This window comes from Mus caroli, chromosome X, assembly GCF_900094665.2.
Source record: "Mus caroli chromosome X, CAROLI_EIJ_v1.1, whole genome shotgun sequence".
NCBI lineage: Eukaryota > Metazoa > Chordata > Mammalia > Rodentia > Muridae > Mus > Mus caroli.
Window position 1 is genome coordinate 82,279,694 of NC_034589.1, and position 20,076 is coordinate 82,299,769.

Genomic DNA, 20,076 nt, shown 5'->3' on the forward strand with positions numbered 1-20,076 from the left:
TGTAAATGAAATAAATACCAAATAAAAATAAAGAAAAAAAAGAAAATACAACCATGTGATACCTTTAGGTTTTTCAGTGTGTTACTACTGCATAATAGGGAAATAGGTGCGACTTTACATTTTGTTTTGTTTTGTTCTAGTTTAGGAATAACAGGGCTGAACAAGAATGGATGAAGTTTTAAGAGAACATGGACCCCCTGTCTGTGGTGTTACCCCTTTCTTTTTCTTAAGCTAAAGTGATTCCTAATCTTCTGAATGTGGCGGATGTCCCCAGTTTCTCCTTTTCCTGACGTTCAAGCCTGTTTCTGTGGAGTGACAGCTGATTTGCAATGGTATGGTAATATCTGGAATTTGAGACTCCTTGTGGTAGCAGTAATTTTTATGATTACTCTTAATATTTAATGCTGGCTTTTTTTCTGCTCATTGAATGACTTAAAATCCTACATATTTAAATAGTATCCAATCATTACTATTGGCCTTTTTGCTGAGAAGAGTTAATAAGTAGTAAGCAACTTTTGACTCATCAATAAACATATAATCTCTCCGAGGGAAATTTACACGTTTTTAAAATAATGGCTGCATTCAAGCATCATTAATGCTATGGGTACCAACCAGGTTTTTGGCAGAATGGGCTAAATAAGCAAGGAAAATACTCTTACAGAATGTATGGGAAAATCATCATCATGTGTTATTTTGCCTTTAACTGTTATAAAGGCTGCAGTTTAGGTTAAAACTTGAATAATGACTGATGCTTTTATTGTTCATACAATGCTAATACACATAACTTACTTGTATTCAAAGAAAACATAGTTGTTTAAATCAGAGTACAAGCACACAGCTATTATTACCATTGAAGAAATTATTAGAGTATTAGAAACAATCTACTTTTCTGATATAGATAACCTTATAGTATATATCATGTATAAAAATATGTATTGTTTTTATTTTTAATTTCATGCATCATTCCTATAAATGTCAATGAATTCTCCATGTTCTGCTAACCAACTAGAGACCAAAATGGGAGCAGAACTTATATCTTTAACTTATTAATTTCTCTCTTAGAAAGAATTATATTAGGACAGCATGTATAAATGTTCTCATAAACTTTTATTTAAATAATAAATATATATGTATATGTTTTCAATAACTATATATACTTATTTTTCTTTGAATGAAATGGAAAAAGATCCACTTTGTATAACTGAATTTATAGCATTTATATTTGTATTGTACTGTAAAATGGAAAAAAACAGGATGACACAGCTTGATTTTTTTCCTCAAAATTAAAATTCCTAAATCATAATTTAATATAAATTCAAATTTTAATTCTTACATTTCCTAAAATCTAATAAAACTAAAAGAAAATAAGTGGAACTTCTTAATAAAATATGATTACTCATATCCATTTATTAATATATGTTCTTAAACATTCATAAAATGACTTTTCTGAAAGTGCTTGCTTTTGAGTCCTGTATTCTAAAGGAAAAGATTCTACAATATAATCCTATATAATCAATACAAGCTAATAATAATTTCAGAGATAATGTAGAAACTTATATTAAACAAATCAATAAAACTGAAAACAATTTCTTTACATATCTGCAGAATTCACAGATAACCTCCTAAATTTTTTCAACATTATGCAACTTGGAAGTATGGAATGGTTTTGAACTATGTGTTATCAGGAGTTTTCAAATTATTCTTTCTAAAAGGATGATAACATTGCAGAAGGGAAGTAAATTTCTACTCAATATAGGTAAGAGTTCAGAACAAAAAGAGTAGGTGGGAAAATTTTTACATGTATATGGTTAGCTGAAGAAGTATATTAAAATCATTTTATGCAATAATATTAGCATCACATAACTACAATTACTTTGTTATAATTCCCTCTATTCATGATAATGTACACTTTGGTGTCTCTCTCTAACAAGATTTCCACTAACATGATTATTAAATGTATTCTCTAACAACATTTGTAAACATTTGAATTTTATATTATGTTAACTCCTTGCTTCTCTGAGGGGGAATAATATCATTGCCACAATGCTTAGCAATCTTTTCTCATATTATGAAATGCTGTACAAGAAAATCAGTGATTTAATCAGTCTTTAAACAATAAAGTGGGTCTATTCATTTTCATTGGTCAGTTTTAAAGTCACTATCTATATTTTGCATAAATTTAAAGGCACATAGTATATTTAGATTTTCATGGTTGTTGTGGTATATACATATATTTTCTATGTCTCTGTGTCTGTATCTCTCTCTATGTACATTATTCTTGTGTACATATGTATGGCACTGTATGTGTATGTGTGTGTGTGTGTGTGTGTATGTGTGTGTGTGTGTGTGTGTGTGTGTAGGTCAGAGGATAACTTTATGGAGGTATTTCTATCTTCCAACCTTTGCATAGGATCAAGGAATCAAACACATATTAGCAGGCATATAAAACAATTACCTTTAAATAGTGAAACCATCTTTCTGGATATGACACATAATTTTGATCCATCACAAATATGTGGTGATTGAAGTAGTTATTACAGATTTGAAAAGAACTTAACTATATGGAAGGCAGTTTAATCATAAATTTGACCCTTGGTCTGGTTATTAGCTGTGAGAATTCAAAAATTAAAAGAACAGGGAGAATAAGGAGAATGAGAAGCAGAAGGAAAAAAGGTAGGAGGAGGAGGAGAGGAAGGGGAAGAAAGGGGGAAGAAAGGGGGAAGAGAAGGAGAAGGAGGGAGGAAAAAGGAAGAAGGAGGAAGGAGGAAGGAAGAAGGAGGAAGGAAGAAGGAGGAAAGAGGAAGGAGGAAGGAGGAAGGTAGAAGGAAAAAGGAAGAAGGAAGAAGAAGAAAGAAGAGGAAGAAAGAAGAGCCTAGGTTGGATTGTGGAGTTAATGTTTCAAAGTTTATTAAGCCTTAAGTGTACTTTGATGCTTTATTTCTACACTGAAAACCTTCTGTTTCTTTCTTTTTTTGTATTGTCCCATAGGTCTTTATAGTGATGCCTGGAGCTATGTATGTGGCCCCTTTCTTACATCTTATCATTCTTAAATAACTATGCTTGTAGCTACTGACACTAAATGTGAGATTTGTTTGGATTAGTTTTTCTTCTCAGAGGACTCTGAAGGACCTATTGATTTAACTGTGGCTGAAATTGGCCCTTGCTGAAAAGATTAGAACAAAAGAATCCAGCAGCTAAGACCTAAGAGTGCTGGCTTATTGCCTTCTCATTCAGAATTCTATTTTTTCACTTAGCTGGTGAATTGAGCTCATCCGAAAAGTATAAATTTAAAATCATTTCCTTCATTTTTCATGGGAACCAATCAATATAATATTATCATTTTAATTTTTTACTTTATATTCCTGGAATATTATAGTTAATGAAGCTCTAGCACAGAAAAAATATAGTCTAGTGTTTCTCTGAGCTATTCTTGAAAAATGTCTTTTTAAGTCTTATCTCTGTAGAATCTCAGAGTAATGTAGATTAAAGGAGGGAAGGAAAATAAGTCTAGATCTCTGATAGAAATCAGGCCCAGTATACTGGAAAGTGCATTACTAATAATATTTTTATGAAGGCATACGGGAAATATCCTTAATATCTATCAATTCATTCCTTTATTTTAGTCATGGCAATCACAGTTTATATTTATCTAAATCTGAGATACTTGTTTCTTCAAAAGGAAATTTCATTCTCATTTGTAAGCTTTCACCATTTTTTTTCCTTCTTAACATCTGTAGCAAGCAATTTGCTTCATGCCTCCAAGGATCCTTTTAATCTGGATATATCATAGAATGTTGGCATTTTATGTCTGGACTTCTAACTTAACATAATGGCAGAGTTTATCCACATTTCAATATGCATTAGTAAGAACCTAACTTACTGTTTTCCCCCTTCAGAACACTCCAGTTCTGAATGACACATGGCTAACAACCTATTACAGGAATTTTTTTCACTGATAGTTTGTTAAATTTAGAGATTTCATAGATCTACTGATCTCCCTGTAAGTGATTGGTAAACACAGGAGATACTCTCAACAATTATGTTAAATGAATGTATAAATAAACTATTAGTTAATTGCTACTTAGTACAAATTATATTTACTTTTTGACTACCTAAATTTTTGCCACTAGAACCTCTGGCTTCCATATTCATATGGCCTTTTCTTGTGTCTTGTTTTATATCTCTTTGAAATAGTATAATTCTGGGCAGAAGATACACTTTTCTAGACCAGCAAAGAGGTAAAATAGAAATGTACAGACTCACTAGTACTCACTTGGTACATAATAATAATCACCTTATGAACTATTTATCCTGTCTTACGAAAACCAGTCTGCATTCTAGCTTTAGACGTCTTTGATGTGAAAGAGCATAGAGAAATGAGATATATGTATCAGTCACAGCTATGCAACTTGCAAACCGTGTTTTGCATTCCAAGGTTCACATATACAGTTTTTTTTTAAATTATCATAATAGCTTTTATTGCAAATGAAGGAGGATATCTCCTGGACGACTGTCCATAAATATATAGGGATGGAGATACTCAGCTCATTGTGTATTTCACAAGATTATTTTACAATAAAAATAAAAAATAAAAATTCCAGAAAGATCTTCACCAGACCCTTAAAGAAGAGAGAAACATGTCAGTGTTTGCTAAAGAATTATTCACACAGAAAAGGATTTCTCAGAGATATTTATTTTTTTAATTCTTATTTTACCATATTTAACTTCTTTAGTAATGTTAAGGAAATAGCACCTTGAATTAGTTTTGTTAGTGAGTCTGTAAATATTTTCTCATTGTCATAATGGCACAGAAGATTTTCATTAATTCTATGCAAATCAAAGTATATCTTGAAAATCATCTTGTTTTCCTTGACTTTAAATGAAAAAAAAACCTGCAAGGATTTAAGAAAATTAATTGTGAAGATGACAAATAACATTCATAATAAAGTACTTTTACATCATTTTCCCAATTATATATAGACATGAAATGTGATGCAATTTTTTAAAAAAAAGTATGGGTCTGCATTTCATTTGGATACACATTTACATACTGTATCTTCTTTGTGTAAGCCTCTTAATATTTATCTTTTACATGTTATCTCTCTCTTGATACATCCATCTCATTATGGAAACTGTTATATATATATATATATATATATATATATATATATATATATATATNTATATATATATATATATATATATATATATATATATATATATGTATATATATATATAATATTTTTCCTTTAATTCTACCTACCATTGTCTCATATATGCCTTATGACTTTAATGGGTACTGTCATTCAAATGCACATAACTAAAGATCCATATCTAACATTCATATATGAGAGAGAAAAGATTTTCTTTCTGAATCTGTGATACTTCATTCAGAATGACTATTTCTAGCTCCATTTATATGTTAATTTCATAGTTTAATTTTTCTTTATGTCACAATAATAGTCCATTGTGTATATATGTTATCTTTATCCATTAGTTAGTTGATGGATATTAAGATATTTCTAATTTCTGGGTATTGTGAATAAAGCAGCAATGCAAATGGATGCGCAAGTTTCTGGACAAGGACACAGATTCCTTTGGGAATATGCTCAGGAGTGGTCTAGCTAGATCATCTGATAGACTTATTTCATTACTTGATGGTGAGGACCCTATTACTGAGGACACCACATAGCAACAATATATCAATATAAATACTTTAAAATGATGAAATAAATTATTTTTAGAAAATAAGGATGTATTAGTGATAGTCACTTCCTGTTATTTTTAACCTTTAAGACATTTCACTTCTTATAATTATAGTTCATTTCTCACATTAAATTCAAACAGCTTAATTATTTGGAATGAATTTATATTGGTTAATTCCTGACCAAAAGATAAAGTAACAAGTGTTGGAGTGTTTACTTACCCTTGTATGTAAATTTGTAAAGGTCTTCAATGTGGGAAAAATAAGAGATAAACATGGCATATAGTTATGTATTTGAAAATATTATCAAAACCACTGTTTAAAGCTGAAAAGAGTAATAAATTCAGATCCATTTGCATTTTCCTGTCTATGGTAATTTACATATAAAAACATGCTGAAGGTTTCATGGTGATATAAAAAATTTATGTCAAATTTGGAAAGATAGCTCAGCACTTAAAGAACTCTGATTGAGAATATCCATCATATTTTATCTTTCGAGAACCAGGTTACCTCTCTCGGGATTATATTTTTTTCTAGTTCCATATATCTACCTGCAAATTTTATGATTGAGTTCTTTTTTAATATAACTGAGCAATATATATTGTGTAAAAGTTCCTAAAAGTTCCACATTTTCTTTATCACCTAAACCAATGATAGGCATGTAAAGTATTTTCGACTTCTAGCTATTATGAAGAGAGCAGCAATGGACATGGTTGAGCAAGCATCTCTGTTGTAGGATATACGTTCTTTCGGTAAATACTTAAGGGTGGTATATCTGGATCTTCAGGTATCCATCTATCCTTTACAAAGAACTTCCATGCAGATTCCCATTGTGGCTGTACAAGTTTATAGTCCCACCAGTGCTCTCCTTATCCCATATCCTCACCAGTATGGACTGTTATTCATTTTCTTTATCTTGGCCATTTTGATTGGTAAAGATCCAATCTCAAAGTAGTTTTGATTTGCATTTCCCTTGTGACTAAGTATATTGGCAATTTCCTTAAGTGTTTCTTTTTTATTATTATTAGGTATTTATTTCATTTACATTTCCAATGCTATCCCAAAAGTCCCTCACCCGCTCCCCCACCCACTCCTCTACCCACCCACTCCCATTTCTTGGCCCTGGCATTCCCCTGTACTGAGGCAGATAAAGTTTGCACGACCAATGGTGTAGCCTCCCATATGCCTGAAGCAGGCTGAGCCAGAACTTGACCTTGCTGCCACTAAGGAGATTATCTAGGGTGGAGCCTTCCTCCCTAGATCACTCTCTTGTTGAGCTACTGTCACTGTTCCTCTTCAAGATACTGCTACCTGCTGAGAGGCCCTGGAGCTATTCCGGAGACTATGCCCTATCCTGCACATCATCACCTGCAGCTGGTTCCAGGCTCCAAGGATGAATTGGCAGGAATGGACTTCCCCCCTCTTTTATAAAGCATGCCCACCACTAAAAATTTGAACCTTAAGCAGACTAGTTGTCTTGGTTCTATTATTTCTCAACCCACCTAGGCTCCCTCTTTTCTTTCAGTTCCAAGATGCCTTCCAGGCTCGAACCCGGACATGTGAGCTGCTGGCCGGCCCCAACACAATGGGCCTCTTTTTCCACTGATGGCCAACTAGGCCATCTTCTTCTGATACATATGCAGCTAGAGACATGAGCTCCGGGGGGCACTGGGTAGTTCATATTGTTGTTCCACCTATAGGGTTGCAGATCCCTTTAGCTCCTTGGGTACTTTCTCTAGCTCCTCCATTGGGGGCCCTGTGATCCATCCACTAGCTGACTGTGGGCATCCACTTCTGTGTTTGTTAGGCCCCGGCATAGTTTCACAAGAGACAGCTCTATCTGGGTCCTTTCAGCAAAATCTTGCTAGTGTATGCAGTGGTGTGCCATATCCGGGAATCCATCCCATAATCAGCCTCCTTAAGTGTTTCTAAGCCATTTGTTTTTCTTCTTTTGAGAACTCTGTTTAGATCTGTACTCCATTTTTTTAAAAAGTGGAAGATTTGTTTTGTTAATGTCCTGTTCTTTTATTGTGGTATATATTTTAGATACTAGATCTCTGTTGGATGTACATGTAGTTGGTAAAAATCTTTTCCAATTTGATAGGCCGATGCTTTTCTGAATAATGTTTTCCTTTGACATACAGAAGCTTTTCAGTTTCATGGGGTCCCATTATTTGTTTATCTTAGTGCTTGTGAAATGGCATTCTATTTAGAAAGTATTTTCTTGTGGAAATGAGTTTAAAACTATCCCCAACTTTCTCTTCTATCAGATTCAGTATATTTTTTTTTATGTTGGGGTTCTTGATACATTTGAAATTGACATAAGTATGGATCTATTTGCATTTTGCTACATGCAACCATTTAGTTTGACCAGCACCATATGTTGAAAGTGCTCTTTTTTTTCTAATGTGTGTTCCTGTTTTTTTTTAAAGTAAAAATATCAGATGTATATGGGTGTGTGTACTTACATCTCTCTTCAATTTGAGTGCATTTAGAAACATGTCTGTTTTATGTCAGTACCATGTTGTTCACTGATATATGGATGCTAGCTGGTAAGTCTTTGATAATTAGGCTACAATCCATACAACCACAGAGGTTAAAATACAATGAGGCATGTGGGGGAAGGGAAGGCTCTTTTTAGGAAGTGGAAATAGAATAGACAATTATGCAAGGCTGGAATGGGAGGATCAAATGTGGAGTGGACAGGAAGAAGGGGCCAAGGGAGAGAATACAGAGATGGACAGCTAAAACTCAGGGGTATTCAGGGGTTCTGTAGAAACCTACAACAGAATCTTCTTAAAATACATACATATATGAAATGAAACTAAATCGGAATCACCAAATAATGGGAGAGAAAGTTCCTATTAAACATTTCCTGCCACCAAATGAACCATCCAGTGCCAGGAATGGGGTACATCTTATTGAGATGTTTATCTAAGAGACCTTGTGGAAATCCTAAACACCCTGGATATTGCCAAGGCTCTTGTCCAAACTGATATCAAGGCCAAATTACTGAAGACAACACCTTCACAACTCATTGAACACAGGGAATTTGAGCTGGTGTGTATGTAGAGCCTCCATATCTTCTTAGTAGTAGAAGGTATTCTTCATGCTACTAGAGGAGAAAGGTAAAAACAAGCCCACCTAAAAATCTTGTGGTCTACAACTATGAGCTACCTGTAAACTAAACTGGTGCAAAAGCAACACAAAAGATTCTGTGTATACAAGTGTAAATGTCTCAGTGTCTGTGTGTATTGGTTGTTCTATTTCTTTTGCTCCTTTATTCCTATTTGTCTGTATGTTTTGTCTTATTCTGTTCTTCTTCTTCTTCTTCTTCTTATTATTATTATTATTATCATTGATACATGTTTGTGTTTTATTGAGAAACATGAAACATTGTTTTATGAAAGATTGTGGATCTGACTGTGTCTGAAAATAGGGAGAATCTGGGAAGAGCTTAGAAAGGGGAAACCATGATCAGAATATAAATATAAATAGGAATATACATAATATTCAATTTTAAGAAAAAGAGTAATGTCTGTTCTTGGAGAGGACCAAGGTTCAATTCCTAACTCCTACATGTTGTTTCATAATCATCTCTAACTCCATTTCCCAGGGTGTCCAATGCCCTTAGCTGAATTCTATGCCATACAAATACACATACAGGCAAAGATCCATAAATATAGATATATAAACGTTTTAAAAAGTTGTTTGTGCCAGTAGTTTTAATGTCAGAAATCATAAACTTTGGGTTGTCAGATTATAATTTCATAGTTAAGTTACAATATGATGAGAAGTGTTAGCACTAGAGCACAAGGCTATGTAGACTTTAAGCATAATAAAGAATATAACATGGGCAGAGAAATTAAGTCTGTGTAACTATGGACAACTAATTTATGTTTCCTGAAATTCAGAAACCTGTTCATAAAATTACAAGGACATTTCTCCTCATAGACTTATTAAGAAGTAAATAGCATCCTGATACAGATATGTTTTAAAATGAGTTCGAGCTATGTAATATGTGTTACTGCTTTCACTTCTATTTGTAATAATGTATGAAACCTTTAGATTGCAGTCAACACCACTACCACTACATGTATTGCATCTTATCACTTATATATGATGTTGTTGCTTATGCCCTTTAATATTTATATTTCACTACTAGGTATGTATGGAATTTGTATCAAGGTCACTCCATTTTAGAGGCTTAATCTACTTTTCAGTTTCATCTAATAAAAGCAATAAATCACAAAGTTCTTCCTATTAAATCTCCTTATCCCACTGAGAATATAGGCTTCCTTTTTGCTCCCCAGTTTCAAATTTTCATTTTTATAGAAAGGTTCAATATGAGTAGAACACCCTTCCTGGGAGCAAAAGACCCATATATTTGAAATTCAGTTAATCTTGTCTCATGTTATTGCCAGAAAGAAATGCAGTTGACACAGAAGCATAAAGCAGGAAAGCATCCCTAGATGCAGTAGTAGTACAAAAATATAAATAATAAAACACCACCAAGAAGGGTTTATTAGTTACTAGTATTCCTCTTTTCTTAGATTTAGGTGTCTGAATCAACAAGGCGATTCTGGAACTAGATATTTAAATAGATGTAGATGTCAACAGCTGTGTACATAAAACAGACATTTTGAAACTCAGTGTTTTGAAAACTGCAGGTCACTTGAAAAACATTTCTCTAGCAGTGGGGGGAGTAGAATAATTACACAGGAGACTTTGCAGCAGTCAGCTGTCAAAATGACTTTCATGTTAGTGCTATAAGATTATTATTTCATATGTTCTTCTCATATGAAGTGACTTCTACAACAAATTGAAAATATATTTGTTATCTCTGTAATTTGCAGCTATAATACATGATTCCTTCTTAAAAGTATATAATTATAGACATGGTAGAGAGAGATTTTATGAAATATGGAAGTTCAACACAATTACTTTTACTCAATAAGATGCTGAGCCTGTCCAAATTGTTGTTCACACATAAAAAAAATATAGTCATGATCCTTTGGACATCTATTTCTTAAAATCTTTCCTTTGTCCCAATTTGTAAAACAGCAATGCTATTATTCCCACTTGCACAAATCTTATGTTGTCACAAAGATGTTCACTAGTCTTTTAAATACAATTATAATTGAGTACCTTGGTGGCTAATTTTTAAGAGCTATTAAATTACTTCTGGCTTCTGGCTTTCTTTTACTAATATGGGCTTATTTGGAATCAAATTATACTAATTGTTTCTGCATAATATGACTTTGTAGTTACTGCTGACATTATTTACCAGTTATTATTTGTAAAATGATAAAGTACATTAACATGAATAAGACATTAATTTCAATAGTGACTTTGGATATGTTATTTTCAATTTATCAAATAAAGGGCTACCTGACAGCTTATGCCCTTTCCTAAATGTTGAAAGTTACATCATTAATAATATGATTATGTATGCTATATTTACCTGATGCATAATTGTGTTATTGAGGAGTTTTGTACAGAATTATTCACTTTTGTATATGACTCTGTTCTCTATTTCTGTCTATGCTATTTCTTTGTCACTTCCATCGTAAACAATTTTTGGGATCTAAGCTATTATACTAAGTTTCTCAAGACAGAACTGTCTCTTTCTTTCCTTTGGTTTCAGTTTATTGCTGTGAAAGGAACTATAACTAATGTTGTCAGTATTCTTTCAGGTTACAATATGCTTGAGTATTCTAGGACATTAATACTATTTATTACCTAGTCTACTTGAGGACTTATTAGAAGGTCTTTTTCTGGCTTTCCTTTCATGATTTTAATCATACTTCACTTTCTATTAAGTGGAAGAAGCTCACTCAGGTTTTTCATAGCAATTCATCAGTTTTTGAGTGTTCTTGTGTTAGCAAAATGATAAAACTTAAATGTAATGTTACTGGATATCTTTGTATGCTGCCAGCCCACAAAGCAGCAGGGAAAAATATTTGTTTTTTGTTTTTTTTTTTCAAAACAAAGAAAGTCAGGAAATGTTTAATATATGTATATACCAATAGGGATATGCAGCACAGCCATTCTGGTCAAATCTGGTGACAACATATTAAAAAAACTTGGGCTAGGCATAAACATTAGATCTACTAAAATTCACAAAACAGCCATTGAATCTGTATTTGCCCCTACATCATTAGTTAACACTGTTGTTGATGATGTTTTGTTTTTTTAGTAATCTTGTGAATGTTTACTTTAGTTTTTCCTTGATGTTGTCTCATTTTAGAGGTTTACTATCCTCTTGAGTACTTCAGTATTTTATGATCTTCTTTATGAACAATTACATTAATACAGTTTTCATCTTATGTTTTTCCTATTTCTGCTAACCTTTAAGGGATGGCTCAGCCTTACGTTTCATTTATGAAATACTGATAATTGATTTCCAACCTGGTGTGTTAAGTTACACGTTACTAGGAATACTGGAGGGGAAAAGACCAGAGGTGAATATCTCTTTCTATAAAAGGCAAAGTTCCAACAGTTAAAGAGGTTGTGGCAGAAAGATCCTGAACTCAAGATTATAAACCTATGTTATATAGTGAGCCCTTCTCTCAGAAAAATGATGATAATAAAAAATCTCCTATATCAACCTATCAGCGAATCAGATAACAAACCAAACAAAAATTCATGGAGGCACATTTGTGTGAAGGTATTAAAATAACATGGCTAGGGAAACAATTAATTGAATAAAACTAAAGAACCTTGATAAACTAAGTCAATTTTAAGGAATCAGAAGAACCAAAGACTTGTAAAATGTCATGAATATCATTTATGATATTTATTTTAAATATCACATGATAAGTAATCATTAACATTCAAAACATCTTTTTGCTATAAGTAACAAGAGCATAAGGATTAGTTTCCAACTACAAAATCCTACTTTGATAGAGCCTCTTCTATTGCTGGTTCAGGAAAATGGAAAGACCAAAACTGAGTTCAACAGCTAAAACACTGTCAATTGCATTCACATTTGCATCCACAAAGTGGATGGAAACTGCAACTGGACACTGTGAATTGAATTCTGTATGTAAACAAGAACTACAGTATTCAAAGAACAATATGAATCGTACAATCAGAAAATCCCAAGTAGAAAAGGACAAGCAACAGGAAGATAAGGATTAGGTGCTCTGTTTGAAATGAGGACAGACTGAGCAACTGAGAACTACTGTGAGGAACATGTGGCAGGAAGAATCTGCAATGATTAGTTATATAACAAAAATAGTACTGGATCAACAGAATAGTGCTGCAAGAGGTATCCTATGTCAAATGTAGACGGCGGCAGCAGGTACTCTTACTGCTTGTCTTCCCATGTGTTCATACGATTGATTTTTTTACAGGAAGAAGACCAAATGATATGCTTTAAATATATGACCAAATTAATGTGTTGGAAACTTAATTCTCAATTCAACACTGCTAAGAAGTGGTGCCCAATGAGAGATATTCAGATTATGAGGATCCCATCTGGGTGTCAGACTAATGATGGTATTAAAAAGATGTGAAAAACTGGATCTTCTCTCTCCTGCCTAATGCCATGTGGACAAGGAGCAACAGAGGCTACACCAGATGCTGCCATTAATCTTTGAACGCCAGCATACTGAACTGTGATAACATTTAGATTTCCTATATTTGCTTTTGTAGGACTAAAAAAATGAACTAAAGACAGGTGGTCAGAATTATGACTTGAAATTTTCTGAAGGCAGAAATTTTGTAGGTATGTATGAACAGAGGCTTTTGACTTTGTCAGATCTTGTGAAGTAGATGTGGAGAGGTATGTTAACAGAGAAGAGACTATCAGATCTGATGAATCAGAAGCAGCAATGTGAGCAGCTCCTGAGGTAAAATATGATTGTATATTTGAATGTGAAGCTGGCAGTCAGCCATCAGAAATGAAGCAGTGTCATAAAATTGGTTAATGGTCCATTTTTCTCTGCCCAAATAGCACCACATAAAGAGGACAGATGTGAGAACCAGATGTATCTCTTTCACAACTACTTAGATGAGTACTCAGGTGGTTCTGTGGCTAAGGCAAAGAATGAACCTGACAGCACAGTCAATGTGTGCCAGGGGTCTGTCAAGACCAAGGTTGCATGACCAGGCAAGATGCTCTATGGGTCCAGTGATTTTAATAGTCTTGATCACAGCTCCCCAAGGAAGAAGTCCACAATCAGATAAGCATAAGCTCTAGTAGTCAAACTCTCTTACAGTTCAGGAAAAGTATCCTCAACTATCAGTCATCCCAGGCAGCAGCTGTAGGATTTTCTTGCTCTTTGGCCAGCCAGCTTTTCTCAGTATGTCTTTGTGGGTGCTTACTTAATATGGTGACCTTCTTTCAGCTGCCCAATTATCTGCAAGCTCAGCAGAAACCAGTCTGGCAACCCATGTCATCATCAGTGTGGTTGCCCTCAGGCTGGCAGTCTGAGCTTTGGTGAGCAGATCAGCTCAGGAGCTAGAATAACCCATCTTTTATGGGAATCTCTTTCAGAGGCCTTCTATTAACCCCCAAACTTCAATTTATGCCCAAGAAATGCAGTGTCCAATGTAGATAATTGTGCAACTCAGTAAACAACCTGACAAGTCCCTTACCTCTGGAGCTCCAACTCTATTCCTTTACTGCAAACCCTCAGAAGGATGAGCCCCAACTATATAAGTTGATTCTACTACAACAACTACAGCAATAGGAACATTAATCTTCCAAAGCATTATTCATATGGTGTTTATCATTGTGTGAGCCATATCTTGTCCTCCACAGTCAATGCTACACAGTTACATACAAGGTTCAAGCAGTCAAGAATGGCTCTTAAACACTCAGCAAGCTATTGTCATTAACCTTACTGGAGTCAAAATTTTTCTGCTGCCCCAGGCATCTGTGTCTTCTCAGCTTGTCTCAGCTGAGTGAAGACCAAATAAAACTTTTCTCAGCAGAGACTGCAGTATTTCTTTGTTTAGTAGTATCAACAGTGGTGGCATCAGAGGTGGTCACAGCAGCAGATTGAACAAATAGTTGGTGTTCATTCAGTATATACTGTGGCAATTCCAGCAACACAGAGTTCAACTGCATTCACAATGAGCACTTGAGGAAGTAAAGTTTCCTATAGTCCTGGGTCTTGTGTGGATCAATCTCTTCTCTCTTGTAAATAATCCGAATATAAAATACATTTAAATATTTTTGATAATTTAAATTATATCTCTAAATCTTTGGCAGTACATATGAGAATAGTAGAGTTATATAGAAAAGTGAAGAACAAAAGTAAAAATTTTCTGCTGGGGGTAGAGAATTGGCTCAGTCATCAAGAGTACTGAATTTGATTCTCAGCACCCACACAACAGCTAACAGTCATTCTAATTCCAGTTGCAGAAAATCTGACATACTTTTCTGGGCCTTCAGGCAGTGCATATATGTGGCGCACATGCATAACATGGAGGTAAAAACACTCTTACTCAAAAATATATATCTTTAAATTTATTTATGCCTAAAACTTCATTAAATTCATATTTGAAATACTACATATAAATATTTCATACATAATTATAAAATATATCAAATACACTGATTTCCTAGTTTTCTAGAAATGAAAATATTTGTAAAATAACTTTCAAAAGTGTGAAAATATATAATTATTAACTTTTATGGAAAACTTGATCATAATATTTGCTATTCCTTTGTTAATGGTATATAATCATTATATTAAGATATCTAAGTACTATTGACATTAATCATTTATTTAAGATGTTGAGAATGTTTAATGTTTGCTGTTAAAATAAGTGACAGTATTTGAATTACTTGTCAAGTAATTTCAAATGTTTTTTTTAATGTAAATTTTTGAATACTTCCTACTTCATGTCCACCTTTTGGAAATTTAGAGATCTGTAAGGAATTTCTAAGAGTCTCTTAAAAATTGAATGTTCTCCAAAATAGGGTGGTAGATAGTGCAAAGAAATTGAAGTCATTATGATTCTTCACACCATCAAATGAATTGATAATGAAAAAAGTCCCACCTTGGGATTGCAAACTTATACAACCACTCTGGAATTCAATCTGGCACTTTTTCAGAAAACTGAATGGTTCTACCTGAAGACTCAGCTATATCACTCCTGAGCATATATACTGAAAAGATGCACTACTATCCCACAAGGACACATGCTCTACTATGTTCAAAGCATCTTTAATAGCTAGAAATAGGAAAGAACCCCAATGTTCCTCAACCAAAGAATGGATAAAGAAAATGTGGTTCACTTATGTAATGGAACACTACTCGGCCATTAAACACATGAATTTTGCAGGCAAATGGATGGAACTAGAAAATATCATCCTGATGAGGTAACCCAGACACAAAAGTATATGCATGGTAGGTATGTATTCACTGATAAGTGGATATAGGTTATTAAGTATAGAATACCCATGATAAACCCCACAGACCCAAAGAAGTTAAACAAGAAGGAAGACCCAAGCAAGGATGCTTAATCTCACTTAGAAGGGGAAAAAATAGTAATAGGAGTCAGAGGAAGGGAGATTTATGTGGGAATGGGGACGGGTTGTGGAATGGGACCAGGTGTGGAAAAAGACAAGAGAATGAATTAAAGAAATCTGTAGCTGTCAGGGGTGAGGGTGGGGAGTAATCTCTAGGAAGTCCAAGAGACCTGGAATGGCAGAGGCTCCCAGGAGTCAATTCATTTGTGCTTAGCCAGGATACCTAACAGTGGGGCATGGAACCCTGAAGAGGCCAGTCAGAACCTCCAGTGGATGGATAAGGACAACAATCAACACACAAACCTTTCAACCCCAAATCTGTCCTGTCTAAAAGAAAAGCATGAAAAAAGGTGGATCAGAGACTGAGGGAATGGCCAACCAATAACCTATCAATTTGAGATCCATCCCAAGGGCAAGCATCAATCTCTGACACTGTTAATGATATTCTGTTATGCTTACAGACAGGAGCCTAGCATAATTGTCTTCTGAGAGGCTCAACCCAGCAGCTGGCTGAAACATATACAGATAACTCACAGGCAAATAATGGACAGAGGTCGGGGACTCTTACGAAGGGTTAGTGGAAAGATTGAAGCCCATGAATGGGATAAGAACCCTATCGGAAGACCAAGATAGTCAACTAACCTGGACCCTTTGGGGTTTTCAGAGACAGAAACACCAGCTGAAGAGTATACACAGGCTGGAACTAGGCCTCAGACATATATATAGCTCAGGCACATACATATATAGCAGATGAGCAGGTCAGTCTCTATGGCTGCCTTGTCTGGCCTCAGTAGGAGAGGATGAGCCTAATTCTTCAGAGATGTGATGCTCCAGGGTGTGTGTGTGTGTGTGTGTGGGGATACCCAGGAGGGTCCCACTCTGTCAGAAGGGGAGGGATGATGGGAGGAGGAATTCTGTGAGGTGGGGACGGGGAGTGTTTGTGATGTAAATAAATAAATTAATTAAAAACAAAAGAAAAAAAACTCACTTGTATAATTACTCTTAACATTAATAGTCCTTTTATTAATAACATTTTTATATTATTATACTATGTGGTATCAACCGAAAACTATTTTGTTTGATTATAGAATGTTCATTTTAACCTGGACTATCTTCCCCCATCTCCTGCAACTTCCATGCAGCTTTATATTTGGTATTGAATATACTGGTACTATCACTATGGCTCTACTCACCTCCTTACCCCTCTACGTTACTGGAAAAAAAAAAACTGTAAGGAAGGATCCTTTCCTCTTCTCTGCCTAAACACCACCATGTTGTACTCTGAATTTGATTCCTTGACATACTGTGTTTTTTCAATGTATTTTTAATTATTTCTTATGGTTATTAATAATTAAAATTGATATCAATGTAATAATATATAATATACATTTAATTTGATACTAGCATTATGAAATAATGCATATTAATATAAATATCACTATCATATATTTATTAATATTTTCTAATAGGAACTATACAATTTTGCAATTATTTATATGTCATTTCTATTTGGTGGACTAACATTTTGCTATATATAACTGTGTATGTATACTGTCTGTGTAATTATGCAATATATTTTATATTATCTAATTTTTACCTTTAATGTATTTTTAAAATTTCAAGAGAGCTCTCAGTGAAAATCATTGTTGAAAAATATAGGATACACATAATAATGTATTTATTGATATTTGAATACATTTTTAAAATAAATGGTTACATAAACATATACACTAATTAAGAAAATACAATTCCTTTGGGACTTTTAGTTTGGGACTACTAAAAATGTTTGAAGTTATGATTTAGACATAAGCATTCTAATGCGTGATATCAATTTTGTCCTTTGCAAAAGTCAAAGTTCAGACTAAAAGAAAAAAAAGTAAGACCAATTACTTTTTATTTTGAATTATTTCAGTCCTTTTGCATGTCTGTTTTTCTTTTAATGAGCCTTTAATTCTGGCCATACATTGGTATATGAAAATAGAGCAGTGTTCTCCTTTCTCCAATTGTTTATTGATATGTTATATTAATAGTCTGGTGCATTCTTGTCAAATTAGAGTGCTATTCTTAGCATAATTGGGTTTACAAAAGATATTGGCTTAGAGATTTCTAAAGTGAAAATGTTATAGAGCTCTCTGCCCCAGAAATATGGAAATATTCAATAGTATTAACTTTACTGGAAAACAAACAAACAAAAAACCCAGGTTTAATATAGGGCTAATGTGTAATCCCCTCATTGAGCACTTGGCTAGAACTGGTGGATTCCAGTCCAGAACTGCATATACCTACAAAATGAAAAAGGTGGTCAACTTACCTTATGTATTCTTCAACCACAACTGAAAATTGAAAACAATGAAATAAATATTTCATACAAAAACTCCTTTATTTTCAGAGGCCTAAGGGAAACTTCAATTGCCTATGTGCTAACAGAAAAGCAGAAATCACTACGTGTCTCTAGAGTAAGAGTCTGTCAAAACAAACAACCAGAACAATTTTCAAACCTCACTCTGCCACTTACTGGCTGTCCAGCTTACTAAGGTCCCTAAACCTCGCCATGCCTCCTGTATTTTGATTTTATAAAAAAGTGGAGATACTTAAATGGTACTACTTTTGCCATAAAATTGTTACAAAGAGGTGTTTTTCTAAAATACTATTTTCAAGCTTCTTGGACATTCCACAAAATAAATTCACTACAAAACAGAAATGAAGGGTCTATTAGTCTCACCAAATTTAAAGGCTATATTTTAGGTGCTGCAATGTTTTAGAGTCTAACTAGTTAGCGAAGTCACTCTAGTGAACATGGGAGTGGGAAAAAAAATCTCCAATGAAAATGAATGAGAGTTTTTCATAAATTGTTGATTTATAAAATGTGGTGTCATTGGTTTCTGAAGCTTTAGACACAGCAATAAATATATTCTAGTATGCTCTCCAATTTACCATTCAAATAGAACACTATCTGAACTGCAAAGAGCATTTGCTCACATGTGGCCCCCTTCACATAACCTGTTTCAAGGCAGATGGCTCCAACAATTCTAAGGCCTGTAATGACACGGCATTTCTGATCTGTGAAGAGTGTATGGATATACTTGCAGACACAAAGGATGGACCATCTAGAGATTGCCATACCCGGGGAAACATCCCATAATCAGTCTCCAAATGCTGACACCATTGCTTACACTAGTAAGATTTTGCTGAAAGGACCCTGACATAGCTGTCTCTTATGAGGCTATGCCTGGGCCTAGCAAACACAGAAGTGGATGCTCACAGTCAGCTATTGGATGGATCACAGGGTCTGCAATGGAGAGAAAGTACCCAGGGAGCTAAAGGGGATCTGCAACCCTATAGGTGGAATAACAATATGAACTAACCAGTACCCCCCTCTCCCAGAGCTCGTGTTTCTAGCTGCGTATGTATCAGATGATGGCCTAGTCGGCCATCATTGGAAAGAGAGGCCCTTCTGTCTTGCAAACTTTATATGCCTCAGTACAGGGGAACACCAGGGCCAAGAAGTGGGAGTGCGTGGGAAGGGGAGTGGGGAAGAGGGTATGTGGGACTTTTGGGATAGCATTGGAAATGTAAATGAAGAAGATACCTAATTAAAAAAAAAGAAAGACCATTGGTGGGGAGGAAGAATAAAGGTTATAAATGAGAGGAGAACATAGGCAATAAGAAGGGGAAGGGGAAATACTGATAAGGGAGGTTTATAATAGGAAAAGGTTTCTTAGGGCAAGGCAAAGAAAGTGTAGGGTATATTTGAAGGTATATTTGAAAAAGGCCACATGGAAAATTCTTTTGTAAGTTTCTCTTCTCTTCTCTTCTCTTCTCTTCTCTTCTCTTCTCTTCTCTTCTCTTCTCTTCTCTTCTCTTCTCTTCTCTTCTCTTCTCT

General features: G+C 34.3%; 1 protein-coding gene across 4 annotated transcripts in view; it reads right to left on the reverse strand.

Annotated features, from left to right (window-relative positions):
* Il1rapl1 (interleukin 1 receptor accessory protein like 1) overlaps positions 1-20,076 on the reverse strand; it is a 1,320,182-nt gene that overhangs the window by 540,200 nt on the left and 759,906 nt on the right. Inside the window, exon 1 of one of the 4 annotated variants that reach the window (XM_029473015.1) lies at positions 4,754-4,830. The exons of the other annotated variants lie outside the window; for them this stretch is intronic. The gene's annotated coding sequence lies outside the window, so the exon portion shown is untranslated. Of the gene's footprint in view, positions 1-4,753; positions 4,831-20,076 lie in introns of those variants that run through there. 4 annotated transcript variants of the gene reach the window in all.